This window comes from Panthera leo, chromosome A3 (genome assembly GCF_018350215.1).
Source record: "Panthera leo isolate Ple1 chromosome A3, P.leo_Ple1_pat1.1, whole genome shotgun sequence".
Lineage (NCBI taxonomy): Eukaryota > Metazoa > Chordata > Mammalia > Carnivora > Felidae > Panthera > Panthera leo.
In genome coordinates, this window is record NC_056681.1 from 105,211,462 (window position 1) to 105,220,085 (window position 8,624).

An 8,624-nucleotide genomic window follows, 5' to 3' on the forward strand; every position below is an offset into this window, starting at 1 on the left:
CTCCGGGCTGTGAGCTGTCAGCACAGAACCCGACGCGGGGCTCGAACCCACGAACCTGGAGATCATGACCTGAGCCGAAGTCAGACGCTTAGCCAACTGAGCCACGCAGGTGCCGCTCTTTCTCACTTTGATCCCCTTAAATCTGAGCTGTCCAATATCGCGGCCATCAGCTGGATGTTATCCAAAGAAATATTAAAATAATGTAAAGTTACAAATTAAATTCATCAGCTCTGCCAGCCACATTTCAAGTGATCGACAGCCGCACGTGGCTGGCACAGACCTACAATATTACCCTCACCACAGAATGTTCTATTGTACTGCTAATCTACCTTTATTATCAAAGCTAACTGTGCATTTTGGAGTAGTAGTTATTCAACAGCATTTTTTTGTAGCCTATATGTAATTTAATTAACAAGTCACTGAAACACTTAGTAGTTTTTCCCCCCTAAATCTCATCTTCCCAAGACCCCCACCGCACACAGTGACCCTACTGACTCAGTGCTCCAGCTACAAGGCTCCGTGAAGTTGTTTCTTATGTGGTCCTCCTTAGAAACGAAAAGTTCTCCATAATTTTCTAAATCATAGGTCTGCAAGCCCAGGAGAGGGGTATAAACATCTGATGGCAACAGACCAGCATCCTCAGCCAACTGCCTGTGTCAAGGCCATTGCTGCTGTCCCCTTGCCAGCTGCCTCAGGGACCACCTCAGATCCTAATTGGCCTGACTCCACCCATTCCCGTGACATCCTGTTATTGGCCGGACAGTGTCAATGTGGCAAAAACGTGGCCTGAGGCCATAAGGACAAAACTGCCTTTGTGCCTGTGAGGTGCTGCTAGATGGCTGTGGGCCTCCGGTGGTGGCCATCCACTCAGGTTACACATGGCTCTATCAGGGGAATTGAATGGAAAGTGATTTCTTCGCTACAATATTTGCCGTTGGTGTAAAAGTAGGTTTGGTCTTTTTTGCCTCGTTTTTAATTCTGAAGCATAGAATCCTTACGGAGAGTACTTATTCTTGCATCATTTAACTTAGAATCCTAACGTGCCGCTCGCCCCGACGCTTGCAGGATAAATGGCACTTTTACAACCCACCGGAAATTAAGTGCTATTTGACTGGCAGCATTACAGCTCTCTTGGAAAAGCCTGTGGCCACCGCTCTCAGTTCTTGAATGTGATCAGCCCCCAGCCCTCCCAGAGCTTGCAGGAAGTCGGGCCCCTGGCCTGGTTAGTATCCCTGCTGCAAAACCTTGTCCTGGACACTAAACGTTATTGGCTGGACAGGTTTTCAGATCCAAAGGCAGGTACCTGTGTGAAGCCTCATCAGGCCCTCCTAGGGAGGGAATGATGTGGGGACCCGTGGCACTCCAGGGGCCTCCTAGACCTTCTCCAAGGCTGGCCCTGGGATTGCTACCTGCCTTGTCCATTTCTGGGCCGGGGAGGCTTCCCTGTACCTGTTTGTGTCGTGGGTAGAGTCTGAAAGGCCCTCCTGTGGATGAAAACCCTCTGCAAATGAAGTCTCATCAGCCTATTGAAAAGCAGTAATACTCCATTGTTTCTGAAAGAATCCTTGCACTTAGAGGCAGAGGAGAAATTATTACAGAACTAAGTTATTAGATCCATTCCATGGAATATTTTTTAAAAACCAAACTCGTTTTCCCGAGAGGAGATTTAATGCAATCGCTCTCTCGTTTAAAACACCTGATGTCACCACTCTGCCTCTAGCAGCAGGCTGGCTCCCGAAAACAAGGGGATATTGCTGTGATGAGAACATGGCCGGGGGTGTGTGCCAGGCAGGACAACGCCAAGAAGCCAAAAACAACAAAAGGAAAAATGATGAAGTGAGATCCACCCAGATGGTAAACACAGCACCAGAGCTCAACAAACACACACATGGCCCTCCTATGGTGGGAGGAAGGGGGGTAGCAGCCGGGCAGGTCAGTCTAGAGATGAACAGAAACTGCGGGGGGTCCGGGAAGACTGGGCACTAACTGGGGTGATCACCACGGTAAGTCCGGGAGCCCCCGTTTGGTTGGATCTCTGCCCCAGCCAAGGCTGGGGGATGGGTGTATCAGAGAAAAGGGTTAACAGGATCTGGCAAAAGCCATCCTGTCTGTCCCGTTGCTGCTGCAAACTATCAGCAATGGTAATAGCAGCTACAGTTTCACGAGTGCTTACTATATTCTAGGCACTCAGTCCTCACAGAGTAGATACTGTCCCCATTTTATAGACAAAGTAAGTGACAGTGAAGTTAAGTGAAAAATCCTGTGGCAGGTACACAAACCACTAATTAAACCCTGGTGAGACTTAGCATCACAGAAATTTCAATTCACTGGGTTAACAGGGTCCTCGTGGCACACGATGGAGCAAGAAAGGTGCTTCTCATGATTTGGTAGCAGTTGTTACGAGCTTTTTAACCTATCTGCTGTGTTCAAATTCAGTAGTTACCTGTGTGATTCATATTAGTCATTTATTTTGATTAAGGAAAAGGAATTGGTTTAGAGAGACACTTAATGTAATCTATTCTTAAAATTGTGGAGATTTTTGTAATGCTCTCAATGTTTCTTTTTAGTGGGTGTGGGAGAGCTGGGGACAGGAAGGAAGGTGGGGTGTTAGAAGGCAAACATAGAAAAGATTCTTCATAAAAAAAGAAAACACGTCTAGAAATGATTGCTCCATAAACAAAACATGAGTGCACACAGTAATTTCATGTTCTCGTTCCACCCACTCAGTTGTTCTTAATGACTCAAGAACAGAACTGCCTGGGCAGATTTACAGGCTCTGCGTTCCTGACATCTGTGCCGAAACAAGGCTACGGTTGTGTGTTCGCAGGGCGCTCACTTCTGCTCGGGGGAGAAAACACAAACACCTTGATTTGAATTTTACCTTTACCATGATTTACATGAATAGAGATGCAGTTGTTCTCCACTCTGGATCCATGGACTGTTAGGATAGAAGAATAGGTGCCAGGAAAGAGGACAGGGTACCCTTGAGCTTGGGAGTTGAATGGGATGTGATGATAGCACGCAATCATGTGCTAAGAACCACGTCTTCTCCAGCTCTCCTCACTGTTAGAAAGCCAGGCTTCCACCTAAGTCTCTAGCTGGAAATCTTTGGGTTGTTTGGATCGGTGCTTTGGCAAATTCTTCTTCTAGGTCAGAGTCAGTGGAGGGCAGGGTTGTGGCTGGGGGTTATAGGCCCAGGGCAAGTGGTGCTTGACTTGGGCTTCCCGAGTTTCTTAGCTGTGATTTTGGGAATGTCATACTCTCTCCCCTTCTTTCAAGGGGGAGAACTGCCTTCCATTAGACACTTTTCCCAGATGTATAACTTCCTCCTCCCCTTCCCCCCCGCCCCCCGCCACCCCCATGGCCTTGCTTCCCAGACTGTAATAGTGATAGTCAGAGCCTGACCATTTCTTGGAAGAAGACCTCCAGGCTAACCTCTCTGTGCCTCCACCCCAAGTCGGCCATCTAGAATCACCTGGCATCCTGTGCCCATGTACTAGTGAACACAGGCTGGAAACTTTGCTACTGGATAACACGATAATCCTATGATATATATCCTTCATTTCATCTCTGAGACATGAGTGGGGAAGTCACTTTCCTAAGGTAACTAAACTTGTCAGTGGAAAGAACTGGGATTCAGCCCCAGGCTGGTCTTATGTTCTGGCCAAATGTTCTAGCCAAGTACCTGTCACCCTCTTCTAGAAGGTGATCTGAAGTTAGACCTGTGACTCTGTGTTTCTGTGTAGCAGAAACTAGAGAGATGTCACATCTCTACCGTTTAAGAATCTAAGGCGGAAGGAGAGGCAAGTAAAATTATGGATCTGGCATTTGAAAATGATGTGATTTTTTATTTTCATGCTGATGTTAAAAGGTTGGCTATTATTTTAGTGGGATACTCCTCTCTTTGGCCTTCAAGATTTCAAGATAGATTCCACATCTTTGGGGGCTGTTTTCATACTGGGTTCTACCTGACAGTTCTGATCTGTTGTCCCACAGCCTTACCTAATATTTACCACTCTTGGGGAAAGGAGAAAGGAAGAGGGAAATGCTACAGGGAGATTGGGTGGCGTTTGAGGAAATGGAAAGATTTTTAGGTTACAATTTTAATTGAAACCAGCTAACTTTCTACAAGCACAAAATCCAATGGACTTAAAATTCTAATGCTTTATATATCATGCTAAATTAATTTTTGGTTCATATCAGTGACTAGGTTCAGTTTTATAATTTTTGCTCAATAATATTTTCCATAGAGACGTCTATATATTTACATATTTTCTCTTAATTTTTTTCACACCATCTTATTTAATTGTTGCAGTCACCCTGTTAAGTTGAAATTTGTATTCTGTGGCCGAGAAAGGTTGAGGAACTAGGATACATAAGTCCAGTGCAGAGCTGACACCTGGACATGTTAACTTTTATTGGCTACGGAGCACCCATGTTTTGATACCGGTTAAAGTTACGTAGGTTTTTCTAAAGACAGAAAGTTCTACTACCTGAAAAGAAAATGGTCCATCAACATTTACCTTCTTGAAACCCAGGTTTTTCATTTCTCTTTTCACTTGATCATCAGTTTCCATGGCCATCAGAATGCTCATGTAAATAACTACCCAGGATGGTCACTCATTTCTCACAGCAATGCGTGGAGGTGATGTTTGTTCTTTTGTTCGTTCGTTCGTTCATTCATTCATTTCTCCAACAGCCCCGTGAAGTACCACTATAATTAACCCTAAGGGGCAGAAGGACCCTCAGGTGACCTTTCCTGTGGCTTAATACTTGGAGACTGTCACTCAGTAGGCTCCTCACATCTATGCAAGGGATGATAAAAGAATATTATAGGGGTGCCTGGGTGGCTCAGTCGGTTAAGCATCTGACTCTGGCTCAGATCACGATCTCAAGGTTGGTGAGTTCGAGCCTTGCATCAGGCTCTGTGCTGACAGCTCAGAGCCTGGAGCCTGCCTCTGATTCTGTGTCTCCCTCTCTCTCTCTGCCCCTTCCTCACCTGCACTCTGTGTCTCTCTCTCTCTCTCAAAAGTAAATAAAAACATTAAGTTTAAGGAAAAAAAGAATATTCTAAATTAATTGGTAGTTTTGGGTATAAGTATACAGAAACATATGAAAATTCTAATTTTTATGCCTTTTGGGGACTTTGTATTATTTGTCTGTGTGTATATGGACTTACAAAAAGGTTACTAAGGCTCGTTGTAAAATATTGCAACGCTGCAGGCATTCAGGGCACAGAGTGAGAATCTCCAGGAGTTAGGAATCACCCTCTGACCCCCACTGGAGAAGGCCACTTCTTTCATTCTCTGTACAAGACAACATTATGTTATATATGCTAAATTTGAATAGATGATGTTAATGTAAAGTTGCATGAATCTTATTTTGGATTTCCACTTTTTTTTTCTATGCATAATTAAGTATATTTAAAATGATTTAAAATAAATTATGAGTCATACCTCAGCCTTTCTTAACGAGAGAGATGAAATGTGATGTGTCAAAATTGAGTTAAATCCATAATCTCTGCGGATGTGCTTTTGACTTGCACATAACGAGAAGCAGGCAGACGAAAGTGAGGCGGCTTCACACACCATATCGACATTCAACAACGAGAAGGTCAGAGCAGGGAGTTGATGTCAATATGTTCATCCTCTATTGCAATAAAGCTGTCCCAGCAACTGCAACCCCAACTGCCTTTTCCCCTCCTACGGGTGAGAAATGTGCCATTCAGACCCTTACTTCCTCCTGTGAAATTACAATGCTTTAACACAGGTTTCATTGTTTTCCGATAATATCGATATAATCTAGATTTCAGGTTTCAAAGACAAACTTAAACTCACACACCCCATAGGGCTTTGTTTGACAAAAAGACTACGAGACGGCAGCTGAGATGCCTATTCTGCCACATGAAAATTACCAAATAATTGCATGGCAGGTGTCATCGTTCTGAAAATCATAAAATGTGTGTAGGTCTCTCTTTTGTTTTCCAGTGTTTTACTGGGGATGCTTTTCTTGGGGACATCACTAGCTGTTTTGAACACTGGGGAAATGTTTTTCCTCTGCCTTCCTTTTTGCCAAAGAGAGGATAGACAGAAGCCACAATAAAAAACACATGACACTATTATAGTCCATTTCCCACCGGGGAAACTACATTAGAATGGGCGAAATGCACAGGCACAGACATGCCTCCCCAGCTTAGAAAGTTACTCAGTTGGTAGTTTTGGCAGCAGAAGAACCATAAAAGTGGGGAAAGCGGGGCTTCCTGGAGGCCTGCATGCCCGAGACGCCTTCCCCAGGGTAAATCAGCCCAGAACAAACGCTCATTACTCAGACATCTGTTCCCCACTGGTGACACCGAGGCCAGGTGATATATGAACCCTTCTGAAGACAGGGAAAGATCGAAGGAATCGGAGAGAGGAGCCCACAATGACCTCCCTCAACTACTACAGGGCCTGCATGCTTTACAACTTGGCCCGACCCACCAAGCGTCCATTTTTAAAAAGTCACTTCTTGGAAAAGCGGAGAATTTAAAAAAAATTAAGAACTATTTCACACGGAGGCAGTTTCTATTTATATCCAGCACAAACCAATTTAAAATTTATACTGGTCTTCCATCCACTGTCCAGTGCTTTCACAGAGCAACCTGCCAGAGGCCATTAGTGCACCGTCCTCACAAATGGAGAAGCGGCAGTGGTCTGATTCCCCCAGAGCCAGACTGGCGTTTGAACTTGCCCGCTTGCACGCTCTCGTAGATCGCCTGATGATTGACACGTCCGTGTGCACGGTGAATTGTGGTCACTTCCCCTCAGAATAGGATCCAGCGAACAACCTGAAGGGATCACGATATAAAGAAAGATCATGCTTTGGTGTTGGGTGGGATATGCAAATAAGAATGAGAATAGCTGGCTTTAGTGCTGTCAGAGTGCTGTGTTTTATTTGAGAAATGAGACAAAATCTTCCTATGATCAGCCACTCCATGTGACATCCCAACCCACACTCTGCTACTGACATTTTACCTCCCACTGAACAGCCCGGCTGTTGTAACATTTTCAGGATTCTTAATTTATGTCTTGCAGGATCTAAAATCAGATGGCAGGAACTTTAAGAAAATAACCAGTGTTGACAGGCACCTTTATACTTCAAGAAGCTGGTACACCTGAGTGCTACTAAGAGTTGGGGAATGTTTTCTACTTATTTCTTGAATATATGTCCAGAAGACAGTAGAACGGAAACAAAGAGCTGTCCTAAATCATTTAATTTTCTCTTTTCAATCCATACTCTGTGAAACACCTTTCCTTCCACCTGGTATTTTTTAACAAGCTTATGCCCCTTTCTTACTATGAGTCATTCCAGCATTTAAAAAATTAATTGATTAATTACATTAATCAAGAAAAGACTTCTACATATCATCAAGAACTGTGGAAAAATAAAATGAGTGAAAGGTAAGATCAGCAAGTTAACATTTGTGTAAGCTTTGTAACTTACTGACCTGTTGGGGCGCCTGGGTGGCTCAGTCGGTTGGGCGTCCGACTTCGGCTCAGGTCATGAACTCACGGTCCGTGAGTTCGAGCCCCGCGTCGGGCTCTGTGCTGTCAGTTCAGAGCCTGGAGCCTGCTTCAGATTCTGTCTCCCTCTCTCTCTGCCCTTCCCCCACTCACGCTCTGTCTCTATATAAAAAAAATGAATAAACGTTAAAAAAAATTTATAACTTACTGAACTGTTGATTCTCAGAACACTAGTGAGGGGAAAATATGGTGATGATGATGATGATTCCTACCTTACAGAAGAGGCAAGGGAAGCTCAGAAAATGGAAATGAGTAGTTGCAAACCCCTCAGCCTTGAAGAAATCGCAACTGCAACTCAAACCCAAATTGCATGTTCTTTCCACGATACCACACTGTTGCTTTGTAAAAGCAGTGACTTTGGATGAGCTGATCATATGAATGTGCCTGAAACCTTTGCTCTTAAGAGCACTGGCAGTGCTGAACACTTGGGGTTCTCGGGCTTATACCTGGCAAAGTCGGGATGCTGGTATATACCCGAGATCTGGAGCACTCAGCCTTCATCCTCTTCAGAATGGATTTATGTCTATTCTCTATCACGTAGTGCTTCAGAGTACGGGTTTTGAGCCAGATGACTAGGTCTGCTACTAACTAGTAGCTGACCTGGGCAAGCCACTTAACTTTTCTGGGCCTTTTCCTGTATTATAAGATGAGGATGATAATAACACTTGCCTCATAGGATTGTTGTAAAGATTAAATGAGTTTATTTGTGCAAAATGCTATATAAAGGTTAGTATCATCTATCAGTTTTCTACATGCTTTCATAAATGCATTATAATATGCTTGTGAAAACCTGCAGTTAGACGACAAAGCTAAGAAAAGCCTTGCTCTATCCCCGGAGGTAGGAAACTAGTATACTCCTTTCATACAGTACCTTGCACATAGCAGAGGCTTAAAAGACATATTATTTTTTTGAGTATAGTTGACACAATATTACATTAATTTCAGGTGTACAACAGAGTGTTTGGACAAGTTAATATATTATGCTATGTTTACTGCAGGTGTAGCCACTCTCTGTTCCAAAAGATCACTATTACAATATCATTGCTCTATTCCTTCTGCTAT

At 43.8% G+C, this 8,624-nt stretch overlaps 1 long non-coding RNA gene across 1 annotated transcript; it reads right to left on the bottom strand.

Moving 5' to 3' along the window:
• Positions 1 to 6,178: 6,178 nt before the first annotated feature.
• LOC122215102 lies at positions 6,179 to 7,529 on the bottom strand. Its single transcript, XR_006200236.1, has 2 exons — positions 7,487 to 7,529; positions 6,179 to 6,826 (listed from the first exon to the last, which is right to left on the bottom strand). It is a non-coding gene; the product is annotated as an uncharacterized LOC122215102 (long non-coding RNA).
• Between the last annotated feature and the right edge of the window lie 1,095 nt (positions 7,530 to 8,624).